A 17,732-nucleotide genomic window follows, 5' to 3' on the forward strand; every position below is an offset into this window, starting at 1 on the left:
TAGCGTGGAGAGGGGGTGTTCCGTCGTCGATATAACATGGGGTATCACCGATGCCATCCGACGGGTCTCAGGCTGGAGAGTAACTGAGGGGGTTGAGATTTTCTCAGACCACCTCTACATATTCATGGAGGGCGGACCGGAGACAATGCCCGCGGCATCAGAGGAATGGAACGCTTCCACCCACCACCAAGATGGCACCTCAAGGATTGAGGCTGCGAGATGCTCCAGGCAACAGCCATTGTCGCAGCCTGGAGCTGGAACGCCCGTACAGAGGAGGCGGAAAACCTTTGCCGAGACATGAAAGCGGCGTGTGATGTGTAAATGCCACGCTCTGTGCCTGGGGCTAGACAGAACGGGAATGTGTACTGGTGGATCCCGGAGATCGCAGAGCTACGGACGAGGTGCATTCGGAGCCGCAGGCGGTTCCAGAGAGCCCGCCGTCGGCGGTTTCATGACGAGGAAGAGATCTCCCTTTGCTAGGAGACATATAGTGGGATGCGACGCATCTGACAGCGGAGGATCAAGAGCGCTAAAGCCCGATCATGGATGGACCTCGTCCAATCGACGGGGGCGGCCGTACAGGATGGTGACGAAGAAACGGCGTCAAAGGGCCTCACCGCTGCCGGCAGATATGGATCCGACATTGCTGGAGGAGCTCATTCGCACACTGTTCCCGCCACAGGTGGGCAGCCCGGGACAGCCGCGCACTTCCTCAACTTAGACAGTGAAGTGGAGAGAGGAACTAGAGGTTGCGGAGGAGGAGATGCTGTATGCGACGAAAAAGATGGCCTCCCGCAACGTGGCGCCGGGCCCGGACTGAGTCCCGGGATGGATATGGGCGGAAACGATGGCGGTCATGGCCCTCAGTCTACGTCACCTATTTACAAGGTGTCTGAGGGAGGGAGTATACCCTCGGATATGGCGCATGGCGAGGCTGGTCCTGCTTCAGAAGGAGGGACGACTGACAGACTCGCCGTCCGCATATCGTCCGGTATGCCTCCTGGATGAAGTAGGCAAGCTCTTCGAAAAAGTCAGTGCCGCCCGTCTGGAGGCCCACATATCAAGGCAAGTGCCAGGTTGGCACGAAAGTCAGTACGGTTTTCGGCGAGGCCGCTCGACGATCGATGCGGTGCAGCGGGTACGAGAGATATCACAGGACATGGTTTCCCGGGGTGGGGTAGCGTTGGCAGTCTCTTTAGACATATCATAGTCAATGCATTCAACACCATATTCTGGGGCGGGATATTAGAGACCCTTGAATTTTTTGAGGTGCCTCCCTCCATTATTTGTGTCATACGGGTCTACCTGAGCGAGATGGATCGGCTACACCGGCAAGGATGGAGAAGAGCGGTGGCCCGTTGAACTCGGAGTTCCGCAGGGTTCGGTTTTGGGTCCGATTCTGTGGATCATCGGATACGACGCGGTACTTCGTTGCACCATGCCCCCAGACTCAGGCATGGTGTGTTACGCGGACGACACCTTGGTCTTGATCGGAGGACGCTGGTGGCACGAGACGCTGCGCCGAGGAGAGCTTGCCGCTGCTTGCGCGATACGGGCTATACGAAGACTGGGCCTGAAGCTGTTCCCAGCCAAGTCGGAGGCCATATGGTTTTATGACTACCGACGTATGGGGACTCCTCCACCCGACCTGTGTTTGGACATAAGCGGATAGGAGGTTGAGGTAGGGCCTTAGATGAAATACTTGGGCCTCACCATCGACAGTCAATGGACGTTCGGGTCGCACTTCAAGCTCCTGGTACCCAAAGTGAGGATGACAGCCAACGCTCTATGGTGCTGCTGCCGAATATCGGTGTGGCAGAAGTCGGAGTGCGCCGACTGTATGAGGGAGTCATCCGTTCTCGGGTCCTGTAAGGAGCTCCGGTGTGGGCGGAGGATCTGATGAAAAGTCGACGCAGTCTACTCTTGCTGAGGAGACTTCATAGGACGACCGCTATCAGGATCGTAAGGAGATACCGGATGATATCATATGCGTCGGCGACTGCCCTGTCGGCGCCTCCTCCGCTCGAGCTCCAGGCCTTAGCGCTCCATCGGGTGTACCATCAACTGCAGGGCTTGTGCTCGGGCGGGGATACGTCCTCTGCCGGCCAGTCGGTCTGCGACGTCCGGGCGGGGACTTGGGAACGGTGGCGCAGTCAGCTCGCTGCCGAGGATACGGTGCGTCCTCATCGGGCCGTTGAAGCGGTCCTACCGAACTGAGAGGCCTGGATTGGTCGTGGCGGGCTCCTGCTGACGTACAGGATGACGCAGGTGCTCACCGGGCACGGGGTGTTCCTGCTATGGATTCGGCGGGAGGTGACTAGTACGTGCCACCACTGCGAGGAAGAGGAAGACACAGCACAGCATACGCTGGAGTTCTGCCCGGCGAGAGTTTGGCCCCCGAGGCGATCATAGAAGCCATACTGAGGAAGCAACGGGAGTACATCGCCGACCGCTCCTACTGCGAGCAAGGCATGCTCTCAAAGGAGCGCGTCGAGAGAGAAAGGCTGAGAGGACAACATCCGTCGAGAGAGCCGTCACGCCGAAGAGGGTCTGGTCTCTTCTTCGGACTTACACGACGGTCCAGGCAGTTTGGCGTTAGGATGAGTGGTCCCTTCTAACGGCGCAATCAACCAAGGATGACTCCCGATTACATCATCAGGGAGAAGACGAAGGGCGTGGGGCGCCTATGAAGGAAAAGAAAGTCTTAATTACACAATTATACGATCATACAATTGAACAGATAGTGACACAGTTCACTTGTTGTTTTGTCTTGCGTATCACATGTTGAATGTATGTTACTTAATTCAATATAGGTTAGAATATAGTGCGATGTTTTATAATGTTCAATATATAGGTTGTCCGAAATGTGTCTTTCTTTCGCAAACGTGGTTTTTACAACAGTGCACCTTTATACAAACGTGAAACCAAGTCCGTGAAATGTCGCGAAGTTTATTTCAACAGAACAAAATGGATCGTACGTAATTCGACAAAATAATATAAAACAAAAAACATTCTGCGTCTATTATTTCCTCATAAAATGAAAGAAACTTTTCGGACAACCTAATACATTCCATACATTAATTTTGTAGCATCTTTCACTGGTACAATTATATACATATAGTTATCAATGTTACAGCAAACTGCTATTCTTCATTACATAAATGTTCAGGCATTTCACATAAAATTACACTAACAGCTTTCGTAACTTAATTAATCTTCTTAACATTACGTATGTGGAGTACCACCTTGTATTCACATCTTGGACTAGTTGCAAAGACGTCTCATTCGGCTTTACCTTTACCTAGCTGCACTTATAAAAACCTTTTTTTTGCAGACGTGTATCTTGAGAAAAAGGCAACAATGTTTTTGGATTCTTTGTTTAAAACTATGAACGAGGGAAATTTTCTCATTATTATTTTTATTACCATTTGTAATCAGTGAACGGAGCAAAATATTCGTTTCTAATCTGTACAGATTTTCATTGTCTTTTCAATATTTCGGCCGTTGTCTGTTATAAATATTAATTAACTTCATATAATTTCCATGTACTTACAAATGATAACAATGTATTTCCAATATTTTTCGCAGTATGTGATTCTCTTAAATGATATAAATTTAAAATATAGTGGCACATTTTATAGTCTTTTGTTACGTCATGTATTATCAGTTACAAATAGCTACTTACGCTTCGTGGACTCCATCTATCAGCTATAAGCGCTGGTATAGTGTTTGCCAATTCCATACACAATATAAATAACAAAAAATAATGATACTTAAAGTAATAACATCTTTCTTTTTTATATTTACGTGGAGGAAATCCGCACGGACGCCAGGCGCTTTTTGAGTTTAAGCTTCTGGGGAGCGGAGCTTTTTTTTTATTGCTTTTTTCTGTCCTGAAAAACTTGGTCGTAAAACAGGACGCTTCGGTAGTTTGCTTTTTGGGTGCTGTGTAACTTTGGGGAGGGGTGGGATGAGAGGGATGGGGCGGGAGGGGGGGGTGTCAATTAGGATTATTTACAAATATTTACAAATATTTACAAATATTTACAATATTTACATTTTACACCTGTGTTCTGCGGTGTCAGAATTGAATTCTGTCGGTTTAATGTTCTCTCTTATCGAATCTGTATGTACTCAGGCAAGCCCTGATGCATTTTCTTTCGAATATGCGGATTTTTTCCATCTGGGAGGCTGATATGTTGTACCAGATGGGGCAGCCGTAGGTAATGATCGGTCTGATTAGTGCTTGGTAGCATAGTACTTTACTTTGCTGTCGAGATGTTTGGAGTAGAATAGTCTTTTTATTCTCCAGAATTTTTTATTGGCCTTAGCAAGTTGGGTTTTGGTGTGCTGCTTGTAGTTTAATTTGTCGTCTATGTTTATTCCTAGGTATTTTACGCAGTTTTTGTGTGGTATGAGTGCCCCTTTGTTTGCTTTTTCTCTTACTTGGAATTTTCTGCAGTGTTCTCATTCTGTTGGACCGATTTCACTTAATTTGGGTCTGAACAGTATGGTTTTGAATTTGCTTGTGTTGATTTTTAGTTTCCATGCGTAGTAATAGTCGTTTATTTTTTCGAAAAGTTCTTGCAGTTCAGTTTTTATTGTCTTAGTTTTGCGGCCTGTTACGTAGATGATTAGGTCATCTGCGAAGGCTATGGAGCGTTTGTGGGTGGATGTATTGAGATTAAAGAGGTTTAGTAAGTCACTGTTGTAAATACTGAAAAGTAGCGGGGAATTTACTGTACCTTCTTTTATTTATTAAAATTACAATCAATTCTCGCATTGAGAATTTCCAGTAATTTTTCTGGCGTGGCGCAATGACATGGCTGATTATTTATAATAAGTTAGTACTTATTATAGATAAGTATAATTTATAAGTAAGTGTTATAAATAAGTGAATATTACTTAATTTAGATAGCTAATTGAATCTAGCGTTTAGGTCTAGCGGGTAGTGCCTCTTCAGTCTGCGAATCTGGTCCGTCGTATCAAGTAGCCCAGTGATTAGGGGGTTTCGGTGTTTGTTGATTCTTTTGCTATATCTGTCGCTATATTTTGCTATTTCCTCTTTGACGGTAGGTATCTTGAGGTCGCGGTGTATTGTTTCATTGGTTACATACCAAGGTGCGTCAATTAGAGATCTTAGCGTTTTCGATTGGAAGCGTTGGAGTATTTCAATGTTGAAGTTACTTGCTGTTCCCCATAGTTGGATTCCGTAGGTCCAGACAGGTTTTATTACAGTCTTGTAGAGGGTAATTTTATTCTGCATGATTAGTTTGGAGCGTCGGCCCGCGAGCCAATAGATTTTTTTTTAGTTTGTCCTTTAGTTGCTTCGTTTTATCTGAGATGAGTTTCTTCCACGTTAGTCTCCTGTCCAGGGTCATGCCCAGGTATTGGACTGAGTCCCTGCTAGGAACTGTTGCATTATTGATGGTGACCTGGGGGGCAGGTTTGTTTTCGGAGCGTGAAGGTTACGTGTGAGGATTTCTTTTCATTAATTTTGAAGTCCCATTTATGAAATCACTTTTCCATGGAGTCGAGACTTCGCTGGAAAGTGGATGAGGCTATTACCGGGTCTGCGTGGGTGGCTAATAGCGCTGTGTCGTCTGCAAATATCGCTATTGTTATCTCGTTTGATATAGGTAAGTCGGCAGTGTAGATGGAGTACAGTAGGGGTCCGAGGACACTACCTTGGGGTATGCCGGATTCTATTGGGATTGTTGCGGAAGTGGCATCTAGGCATTTAACCATGAATTGTCTATTGGTTAGGTAGGATTTTAGGATGGAGTAGTAGGGGTGAGGTAGGATCTTTTTAAGCTTGTATAGTAGCCCTTCATGCCATGCTTTGTCGAATGCATGTTGGATGTCTAGGAAAACCGCTGAGCAATATTTTTTCTTTTCGAGTGTTTGGCTGATCGTATGAGTTATGCGGTGGATTTGCTCTACTGTTGAATGTTGTTTTCGGAAGCCGAATTGGTGATCTGGGAGTGTTTTCAAGTCTTCTAGGAGTGGAAGGAGTCGATTCGTGAGCATCTTCTCGAATAGTTTAGACAGGGTAACTAAAAGACTGATAGAGCGATAGGAGCTGGTTTCGTATATCGGTTTACCGGGTTTAGGGATGAGGGTAATCAATGAGATTTTCCAGGCCTTAGGACAGTGTTCAAGGCGAAGGATGGCATTAAAAATCGATGTGATGAATGCGATCCCTTTTATGGGAAGTTCCTTGATTGCTTTGTTGCCTATTAGGTCGTGCCCTGCTGCTTTCTTGGGGTTTAGGCGACTGATTGTTTCTATAGTCTCTGCAGAAGTGAAGAGTTCGATAGAAGGGGACATTTGGAAGGGGGTGTGCAAGTATTCAGTAACGTCCGCGGCAGCTTTGGGGGAATGGTGTTTGAATACTTTAGACAAGTAATTAGCAAACAGGTCGGCTTTTTCTATAGGGCTTCGCGCCCATCCACCTTGCGGACGGCGGATTGGTGGGATTATTTGTGGGGGACGTGTGAGTTTCCTGAAGGCCTTCCATAGTGAGTAGTTGGAGTCGGCTGTGGGGGATAAGCTGGCGAGGTATTTTTGGAAACAGTCGTTTTTATAATTTTTTATGGTTTTGGATAGCTTTCTAATTGCGTTGTTTAGTTTGCGTTTGTCATCCGGTGTTCATGGGTCTGCCATACTCTTCTTAGTCTACGTTTTTCTGATTTTTTTTAGTATGTATTGGGGATATTCTTGTTTGCTGATAGACGTCTTTGTCGGTGTGGAGAGGCGGATGGCGTTTATTATGCTCGTGTTTAAGTATTCCGTGGCTGCTTCGATTTCTTCCTTGGTTTTCAGTGGAGTTAAGGCTGAAGTTGAGTGTCTAAAGACTTCTCTAAAGAGCTACCAGTTGGTGTGTTGGTTGTGAATGGAGCCATTAGGTGTATTCTCGATAATTGTTGAACTGACTGTTGCTATCATGGGGGAATGGTCAGAGGAGAGATCAGCCGAGGAGTTGATTTGGACGTGTCTTGATGAGATATTTTTAGTTACGAAGAAGTCGAGAAGGTCGGGTATTTTGTTGGTGTCAGTGGGCCAGTATATGGGTTCGTATGTGGTGAGGTAGTTGAGGTTGTTGTTTATTATGCTGTTTAAGTGGTTTTTGCCTCTTGCTGTAACCAGTCTGCTGCCCCATTGGATGTGCTTGGCGTTATAGTCTCCTCCAGCTATGAATCTATTGTCCAGGGTGTCCAGGAAGTTATCAAAGTCTTCTTTGGCGATGGAGTGTCTGGGAGGGCAGTATACTGCTGAAGTGGTGATTGTACCATGACAGTCTCCTATTGCTACGTTTGTTGCTTGGAGGTAGTCTTTCTGGAATGATGGAAGTTCGTAGTGCTTAATAATACTGCGTAATACTTGTTTTGATTATTATTCCGGTGCCACCGTGGGCCTTTCCGCTGGGGTGTTGGGTATGGTAGAATTTGTAACCATTTATTTTCAGGTAGTTTTTGTCGGCGAAGTGGGTTTCCGATACGAGCATTACGTCGATTTGCTGCTGTTTTAGGAAGAGTTCTAGTTCAAGTTTGTGTTGCGCTAGACCGTTGGCGTTCCAGAGAGCTATGCGCCTTGGTTTTATTTTGCGTCGGGGCGTATTAATTTATCCATGATGAGTGTTAGTAGCGATAGCAAATTATTTATTTGCTCTGATTGTTTCTCTATTAGCTTTCAAAGCCTAGAGAAGTTGTCTGTGTTAGGTGGGTTGGGGACACTATTTTGGGAAAGATCCCTTTGGCTATTCGGGTTATTTTGGATGCCTTGTACTGCTTGGGCATAGGAGGTTGAGGTGGTGATGAATTTGGTAGGACTGGGTGTTTGGTTGGTTGAGGGGATTGGGGTAGTCGTGAATTTCGGCGGGCTGGGTGTTTGGTTGGTTACCTCTTTTGCTCTGAGTTCAGGGTACCTGTTTGTGTATAGAGTTTTATAGGCTGAGCAGCCTTTATAGTTGGCAGGATGGTCACCTTGACAGTGGATGCATTTCACTGGGGTTTCCGGTGATTTAGCGCACTGGTCAGTGGAGTGAGTTCCTGCACATTTAACGCAGCGGAAAGTATGGTTGTAGTATTTTTGCGTATGACCGTACCTTTGGCACCTTTTGCATTGCACTATTTCTTTTTTCACAAGCGGTGGTTCGAATTTTACTATTGATTTCATTAGGCGACTGATATTGTAGATTTCCTTATTGTTAGGCTTTTGTTTTATGCCTATGAAAAATAAGGATAACGGGTCTTTCGAGACTCTATGCCTTATATTACTTACGTTGATGACTTCGTGGCCGAGTTTTGAGAGTTCGTATTTGAGTTCGTCTATGTCTGCTGAGTGGTGGATGTTGCGTAGGACCACTCGGAAAGGTCTTTCTTGTTTGAGTTGGTACGTGTGAAAGTTGGCGTTCAATGTCTTAAGCAGTTTGGTGATTTTTCTGTATGCGTCGGGGGTTGTCGGCAGAATTTTTACTTTGTTGTTGTTGATCTTCAGGTTGTAGTCGTCCTTGGAGATATCTCTCTCTAAGGACTTGATCATTGTTTGTATGTCGATGACGTCATCCACAAATATTGGTGGGGGAGGGGGGATTCTCTGTGATTGTTGGTTTGGCGGCGGGTCTGCGATTTCCATGGCGTCGTTAGTGGATTGCAGTACGGCTAACCTGTTGTGGGTGTTTATTTGTATCGTTGATTGTTCGTTCCAGGTGTCGATCGTGTCTGGTTTTGATGTTTCTATTTTCCGTTTTTTTGTAATATTAGCGTCGTTGGTGCGGAGAGTTCTGCTACACTTCTGCCACGGGGGAGGTAGCGCGGGGTAGTTGCGAGTCTGCTCCGGAGAGCCTGGTCGCGATTGCTGGGCCATCATCGAGCTAGTTAATTCAAAGGGAATAACTAGTCGTGAGGCTATGAGGCTAGTATTCGGGTTGGAGTAGGTGCGTGGGATTTTCTTCTCCGTAAAGGGTAGGAAACACTTGGCTGTGTTCACTTTCGGCGGTTGGGCGACACATGCTGTTTTCGGACTTCACTGGGCACTAGAGACACGTCTGCACTCTTCGGCACTCAACAGCGAACCACTGTACCTTGTTGCAGACCGTTTCTTATGGAGAATTCTTTGCTTGATGTGTTTGAACCATCGGTCATTACGAATGTTCGGCTTGTGATCACGTCCCAGACTATTTTAATTAGGTGTTTAGGAAGGTTTATCTTGATCAATTTGTATATGAGACCTGGGATCCAGACTGTGTCAAAAGCTTTTTCGAGGTCTATTAAGCAGGCGGCTACTCGTTGTTTTGCGTTTAGGGCCCAGCAGATGTCCGACGTAAGTTTGTTTATTGCGTGGATTGTGGAGTGGTTGTGCCTGAAGCCAAATTGATTTTCTGGGATTATGTCATTTTTTGTGCAGAAGGAGGTTAGGGGGTTGTTTATGATTATTTCAAATACTTTGCTTATGTTGGGGAGGAGACTTATGGGTCGTAGGTTTGCGGGCGATGAGCCGTCTTGGTCTTTTTTTGTAATAGCTATCAGTTTGGCTTTTTTCCATTTTCTGGGGAAATATGTGTTGTTTAGTGCGTTGTTGAAGAGTACTGTGTAGTACCATTTTATTTTGTTCGGTAGGCGCTTGAGTAAAACGTTTGGGATGCCGTCGAAGCCGGAGGATTTTTTGTTGTTTAGTTTGGAGAAGATTGTGTTTGGTTGATTGTAATTTGTGAAGTAGTTTATTTCTGGATCTGGTTGTTTGGGGTTGTCTGCGGTGTTTTCGTTTGAGAATGTACAGACTGTTTTGTTTAGCGTTTTGTCTTGTTCCATTTCATTTTTAAGTTTGTTTCGGCGATGATAATTCTGTTTAGTTGATCTCGGCCCATGTGTTCGTTTTGTGTGTGTATTTTGGAAAAGTGGGTGCCGATGATGTCTAGTTTTTCTGTTGTTTTAGTTATTATGAAGTTACCCTCGATGTCTTTGGTGGTGTTGTGTATTGTTATACCTGCTTCTTGGATGAGGGAGGTTTCTTCTGGGGGCAATTTGAGAGGTGGGATGGGGCTTTGTCCTTTTGGTCTGAAGATTTGATTTATTTGTGGGAACATGTTGGCTGAGTCGTTTTTGGAGATGTTTTTTTATTTTATTTGTCCAGTAATGGTTTATAGAGTTTGCGAATTCTTGTTTCATTTACGCTTTTATTTTGTATAATAGGTACTTTAGGAATTCTAATCCTTCTCTTTTGTCGTAAGAATAGTTAAATTTTATATTGTTTATTTTGGAGAGTATGTAGCTTTTGTCTCGATGTAGCTCTTTTACTTTGTTGTTGATATAGGGCTCGCATGAATTTTTTTGTTTTATGTTTGGCACAGATTTTTGGAGAGCGATTTGTGTATGTTTTTCTATTTCGTCTATGAATGAGTCGATTTGTCTGTTTGTTAGGTTGACGTTGTTGTAGATCTTTAGGTTTTGTTCGAGTATGTTTTGGAACTTTTTCCAGTCTGTCTTTTTGTAGTTGTACCTGGGTATCTCGGTCTGTGTTTCGAGTGTTAGGAGGTCAGATGTGTTCTTGCTTACGTGAAATATTAGGGCGTTATGGTCACTGTCATAGGCTGAGGTTTTGAGGGTGTTATTTGGACGTAGGCTTTGAAATTTTACTCGTGCATCTGCTAGGCATATGTCCAGGTATGAGCGTCCTTTTAGGTAAGAGGGTAGCTCGGAGCTGTATAAGGTTGTTTTGTAGTGAATGCTTTTATTGTCTAGCCAGTTTCTAATGAAGTTGCCTCTCGTGTTGTTTGTTTCGTTTTTCCAGCTCGTATGTTTTGCGTTCAGGCCGCCTGCTATTATATAGTAGTTTTCCATTATATTGAGCTGCAAGAGTTCGAAAAGTTTATTGAATTCGTCGCTAAATTCTTTCTGGTTTCCGAGGGTTGCGTAGGCTGCAGTGATAAACAAGTTTTCCTTATTGCTTATTTTTATTTTTATGATCGTTGTTTCTAGGATTTTGAAACTTGTTATTTTGTCATTTATAATTGTTTTGTGTTTTATGGGGTTTTTTACGAGGATTGCTGTTCCTCCTCCTTGGCTGGCATTCGGTCTGTCGTGTCTTGTCATGGAGTAGTTTTTGAAGTGTACTTTGTGTTTTTTATTTAGTTTTGTTTCTGAGACGAGTACGATGTCGGGGGTTTCTTTATTTATTAGGGTTAGCATACTGTATCTTTTTTGGTTTGAAATTAGAGAGTTGACATTTATTGCTATTATTTTCAGGTTTTTTAAGTTTAGTTTATGTGCTTTTTTGCTGTAATTGTTGGTTTAGTGGATTTCGGCATTTATCTCCCGCACTGTTAAAAGTGCTAAAGATGGCGTTGATCCTTTCTTCGTGTGTTGATAGTGTTTTTTTTATTTCATTTAATATTGCGTTTGTTGTTCTTTTAACGCTTGTAGTATACTTTTTTTGAAGTCTTCGATAACGTTTATAATGCTTTGTTGGGGGGTGTTATCGGTTGGGACTACAACCGACTAAAACCTCCACGATTACCGTCCCGGCTGCGATCGAGAGGCCCGGGAACCGGTGTGAGCGTCGCACCCCCCCCCCCCGCCTAATACCGCCGCAGATGGAGCGGTGTGTGGCCATTGTCACACCGCGCCTCGTCGCCGGAGCCGCCGTGCCCAAGCCCGAACCCCACCGGGGGGCGGGGCGGGCCCAGCGTGCTTCGCTAACGCCACACGGAATTCCCAGGCGATCACACATCCAAGTACTATCCATGCCCGGCGCTGCTTAACTTTCGTGATCTGACGGGAACGAGTGCACTCAACGTGGCCAGGGCGTTGGCAAAGTAATAACATCTATTACCTTGCCAACACAATCCTCATCATCCCCATCATCGAGAATCCCCAACACTCTCAGGAATCCTGACATATTCGAGAATCCCGAGATTTTCGGGGATATTTCTCATCCCGACTCCACCCGATATTTTCGAGTTCTCGCATATTTCTAGTTGTTAAACATTAAGAAGCTTGAGAGAGGTTTTAAGTAATTACAAATTGTTCTACGCGCGTTTGAGAAAAAGAATTTTATAATAAATTTAGAAAAATAGAATATTGAGGCAGAGAAATTTCCAGCGAGGGCATGCGACAAGATGTGAAAGATCCGTACACTTATAGAGACTCCCGATCCAACAAATGTTAAACAGATACGACGAGATTTTTAGGGGTTTCGAAATTCTTTCGAAAATTCATTGAAAATTTTACTCGGAATATAACATTATTGATAAATCTCTTGCAGGAGAATTCCTTGACAGTAGGATTTGGAATAATTTAATTGCTGATTGAACATACGAAAAACTAGTCCGGAAGAGCAGAACTCATTGGCGTGTATTTGCTTAATATAAGGTTTACAATGATTACGGACTGCAATGCAATTCGCTGGATTGCAAATAAAGAAGATATTCGATCCGGAGTTGTTCGCTAATGCGTTTACTTCCAGGATTACAATTTTGAAATCTTGTATCGCCCAGTGGACGAGACAGTTTATCTGGACTATTTAAGTAAGAATCCTATAAATTGTTTGTCTATGGACATAACCACTGAATGGATTAAGGTGACACAACTGCAGGATAATCATATCGATATAATACGGAAAATATTGGAAGGCGATAATGTTCATCCAAAGGTAAAGCAGGAGAAGCATGGCCTGAAGGATATAATCTTTCGGAAAATCAAGAATAGATGCAAATAGTGGCTCGTATGTTTCGCTGAAATGTTGTGAAAATGTATCGATGAGATGTCAGGAACATTTTGCCTTTGAGAAGATCCACGAGAAGGGAAATCACGCGGGAATCACTGATTTAACCGGTTGAGTCCCAGGTGTTTTTGAAAAAAAAGGGGTGATGAATCCTGAACAGCGCGATAGCGCTTGTCTTAATCGATTGCGAAGAAAAACAAGCGGCACAATAGCGCTCGTCATATTTGTTATTTTTATGAAATACATCTATATTATTATATATGCGTACTATTAGTTTATAAATATTTCAAGTTTTGTTCAATAAAAATCATAGATGAGAAGATAACAATTTTTTTTATTATTTATTTATTTAAATTTTACAATTTGTCCAGTAGGACATTTGGTAAAATATTATAGCGGTATCCTAGTATAGCATGTGAGTGGCTACCCCCAGCGGGGTACCATCATCGTGTTTGTTAGGTTATGTCCTTTGTGAGATCTGTTTGGTGTTTCCTTTTTGATCTTCTTTTTATGCTTGATGTGTCGACCGCTTCCGCTGCCAGCCGGTTTGGGTGCGTTGCTATTTTTTCTCTGTACCTTCTTGCACTTCTGTTAATCTCCTCCTTGACCGTTGGTATTCCCAGGTCTTTCTGAATGTTCTCGTTTCTAACGTACCATGGCGCGTTTACTATTGTTGTGAATATTTTAGATTGCGTTGCCTTTATTTTGGTTATATGGCTCACTACTGCTGTTCCCCATAGTGCTACTCCGTACGTCCAGATTTGTTTTATGACCATTTTATATATTTTTAATTTGTTTTCTATGCTTAGTTTGGATTTTCGACTTGTTAGCCAGTACATTTGTCTCCTTGCCATCTGTATTTTGTCTATTGTTGCTTTAATATGCTGTTTTCATGTGAGTCGTGTATCTAAGTGGAGTCCTAGGTATCTGACTTGCCTTGTTTGTATTATGTGTGTGCCGTCTAGTACAATGTTTGGTGGTTTCTGTTTTCGCAGTGTGAATGTAATGTGTTTGCATTTATCGGGGTTTGCTTTAATTTGTTTTGCTTGAAGCCACTTTTCTATTTTTGTGATATGTTCTGGTAGTAATGTAACTGCGGTTGCAGGGTTAGTGTGCCTGGCTAGTACAGCTGTGTCATCCGCGAATGTCAGTATTTTGCTATTGTTAGTTGTTGGTATGTTGGCCGTGTATAATGTGTATAAAATTGGTCCTAGGACGCTTCCTTGCGGAACTCCTGCCTTGATTTCTTTAACTTCAGGGTATGTGTCTTTGATTTTTACTATGAAGGTTCTGCTGCTTAAGTATGATTTGATTAATTGGTATATCTGCCCCGGGAACTGTTTCCTGATTGATTGAAGTAGGCTAGTGTGGTTTGTTTTATCGAATGCTTTTTCGATGTCCATAAAGAGTGTCGTGCAATATTGTTTTGTTTCCAGCGCCTATAAGATTTCATTGACGATTCTGTGCGTTTGTTCTATTGTGGAGTGTTTGTTTCTGAATCCGAATTGGTGATCCGGTATTAGTTGATTCTTCTCTATTATGGGTTTTATTCGGTCGTAAATTATTTTCTCTAGTATCTTAGAGAACACCGGAAGTAGTGAGATTGGTCGGTAGGATTTGGTTTCGTGTGGGTCCTTGCCTGGTTTGGGTATCATTATGATTTGTGCTAGTTTCCAAGTTTTTGGAAAGTATTGTATTTTTAGTATTGCGTTAACTATTATTGTGATTTGTCTTATCGCTTTTGGCGGAAGGTTTTTCAAGATTTTGCCGTTAATTAAGTCGTTTCCTGGTGCTTTATTATTTTTTGTTTTCTCAATTATGTTTCTGATTTCTTGTGCTGTTGCTTTGAGTATGGTGTAGTGATTGTCAGTTGGTGTACTAGTGGTTAGCGCATCCTCGTCCGTATAACTATTGTGGTTGCTGTTGGTGATATTATGTGGGGTAAATGTGTTGCATAGGTGGTTGAAAAGTTCTTCAGCTTGCTCTTCGTTGCTTCTTGCCCATGTGTTATCTGCTCTTCTAATTGCTGGTACCATTTTTGTTGCCTTCTTTATTTTTTTTGTGGCTTTCCATAGGGAGTAGTTGTAGTTCTCGTGTGCAGATAGTGACTCGATGAACTTTGTGAACTCGTTGTTGCTGTGCTCTTTTATTTTGTTTTTTATTTCTTTTGCGAGTTTGTTTAGGTGTTTTTCGTTTTCTCTTGTTCTGTGTTTTTGCCATTTTGCTTTCGCTTTTCTTTTTTCTCTAATTTTTTCGAGGATGTCTAGTGGAACTGTTTTTGTTTGTCTGTTGGTTGTTTCAGGTATAGTGGTTGCCCTTACTGCTTCTTGGATAGTTTCTGTGAATGTTGTTACTGCTTGATCGATGTGTTCAGGTGTTTTCAGTGGGATGTTGCAGCTAATTTTGCTCTCAATTATTTCTTTCAATATTTGCCATTTGGTGGTTTTATTGCATAACGTCTCTGTGCTACTGTAAAGAATTGGTTTGTTTCTGTATGTAATTATTATGGGCGTATGGTCAGAGGTAAGCTCGAGGCTGGGTGCTATGTTTAGTTTATTTGCGTTTAGTCCCTTTGTAACTGCAAAATCTAGTAGGTCAGGTATTTTTCTCAGGTCTGTCGGCCAGTATGTCGGTCTTCCTGTGGATAATATATTGAGGTTATAATTTCTGATGTATTTTTCCAAGGTTCTGCCTCGAGCTGTGGTGATTCTTGATCCCCATAGTGTGTGCTTTGAGTTATAGTCTCCGGCTGCAATATACTTGTCACTTAAGTGTCGAAAGTACTCTTCCCACATTTGCGATGTAATTTTGTGTCGCGGCGGTACGTATACTGCTGACAACTGCAATTGGTTGCTGTTAGTCTGTACGGTAACGGTGGTTTCTTATATATGTTTCTTACTGACCTGGCTGTGTAGGTGATGTTTAATGTCGTTTTTATTACTACTGCCGTCCCTCCGTGTCCTTTCCCTGAGGGATGCTTGGTGTCGTATATAGTGTAGTGCGGTATTTTTATGTAGCTTTTTATTGTGAGATGTGTTTCTGAGACGAGTAGTATGTCGATGTTATTGCTGTACAGGAATGTTTTAGTTTCTAGGGCCCTTTGTTGTAGGCCGTTAAAGTTCCAGGCTGCTATTTTAAGCGTGTCTATTTTTATTTTTTGCTAATCATGTTAGTAAGTAATTGTAACATGACTGTTATCTGCTGTGTTTGCTGTCTGAGGAGTTCGTTTTGGTCGCTTATCATTTTTGTGAGTATTTCGGTGTTTTTTATGGAATGTTTTATTAGCTCTTTGATTTCTGTAGCGTCGTTGCTGTGGCTGTTCTGTTCTTGATTATCTGAGGGTGACGACCGGTTGACTACTTGCGCGTAGCTTCGGTTTCTAACGGTATTGGTATTGGTGTGGTTATTGTTCATTACGTACTGTGTATTTGGCGTCGGCATAGATTTCTTGTTGTCCTGTTGCGTGTGGACATTGTTGTGTGTCCTGTTTCGAATCGGCGGGAAAAGATTGCTTTGTCGTTGTTTTCTGACTACGCAGCCTTTGTAGCTGGCTGGGTGATTTCCACCGCAATTGTGACATTTTACGTCGTTTATTTTTCCCGTGTGTGGGCAGTTCACTGTTAGGTGCTGCCCTGCGCATTTGACGCACGCCGGGTTTCTGTTGCAGTAGCTTTTGTGTGTCCGTATTGTTGACACCGCATGCATTGTGGTATGTCTTTTTTGTGTCTGGGTGGCTCGACTGTGATTATTGTGTTTGAGATTTTTTAAATTTCAAATATTTCTTTGTTGTTGCTTTTCGGTTCTAGCTTTATTAGGAATAGGGGTAGTGGTTGCTTAGTGTCAAATCTGGTTATGTTGTTGATCGTTCTTACCTGGTGTCCGATCTTGGCCAATTCCTCGCATATTTTGTTTGTATTTGTTTTAGGGTGTAGACCTCTGATTACTGCTTTGTAGCTCGTGTCGGATTTGGGTTGGTAAGTGTGATACCTAGCGTTTTTTTCCTTTAGCGCTTTAGTTACTTTTCTGTAGGTTTCTGGGGTATTGGTTTGTACGTTTACCTGGTCCAGTTTGAGCTGTTTGATAGTGTAGTTTTCTTTTCCTGCCGTGCTGTTTAGCAGGTCAATGAGGGGGTCTATTATTTTTGCGTCTATGTAAATTGGCGGTGGCTTAGGCGTGTGTGTTCTTGGTTTTTCTGTAGGGTCTGTGTCCATCTCTTCTGTCAGTGAGCTGAAGGAGTTTTGTGTGGGAATTTACTGTAGCCATTGCTGTCTTCCTGTTTCTGTGGTCCTCCTATCGTTTGTGTTTGAGTTTATTTTTCTTTTTTTACTGGGAGTTACAGTCTTCCAGCTTTCGTTATGTTGTGGTAGATCCTTGTTGGTATTGCTCTTTACGTCGTCTTCTTGTATTATTTCCATTTCTATTTCCTTTGTATTTGAGCAGTCCTGTACTTCACTTGTTGTTTTAATTGGGTTCTGTTGGTCTACTGCCCTGTTTATAGTGTATGTTTCTCCTTTGTTTAGTATTCTTATTGATGGTATTTTTTCCATCCTTGGTTGGTTCACTTGCACTATGTCAGAAGCACTATATTTTACGTCCGCCTAGCTCGACTGCTCGGGCAGAACTGAACATGACTGTTATCTGCTGTGTTTGCTGTCTGAGGAAGGTACAGAGAAAGAATAGCAACGCACCCAAACCGGCTGGCAGCGTAAACGGTCGACACATCAAGCATAAAAAGAAGATTAAAAAGGGAACACCCAACAGATCTCACAAAGGACATAACCTAACAAATACGATAATGGTACCCCGCTGGGGGTAGCCACCCACATGTTATATTAGTATACCGCTATAATATTTTACCAAATGTCCTACTGGACAAATTGTAAAATTTAAATAAGTACAAAAAAAGAAAGAAAAAAAACTTCTACGTTGTGGGTCCTCAAGATAAAGTAAGGAGAATTTTGCAGAAAGGAACAAAAGGCAAACGGTTAGGTAGTGCAGATCACGCAGTT

General features: G+C 43.0%; 2 pseudogenes; one reads left to right on the forward strand and one right to left on the reverse strand.

Moving 5' to 3' along the window:
- Window positions 1-358: 358 nt before the first annotated feature.
- LOC117212458 lies at window positions 359-1,259 on the forward strand (annotated as a pseudogene).
- A 10,434-nt stretch (window positions 1,260-11,693) lies between these two features.
- LOC117212473 lies at window positions 11,694-11,812 on the reverse strand (annotated as a pseudogene).
- Window positions 11,813-17,732: the final 5,920 nt, after the last annotated feature.

Source organism: Bombus bifarius, unplaced genomic scaffold, assembly GCF_011952205.1.
Source record: "Bombus bifarius isolate JDL3187 unplaced genomic scaffold, Bbif_JDL3187 scf7180000008297, whole genome shotgun sequence".
NCBI classification, from domain to species: domain Eukaryota; kingdom Metazoa; phylum Arthropoda; class Insecta; order Hymenoptera; family Apidae; genus Bombus; species Bombus bifarius.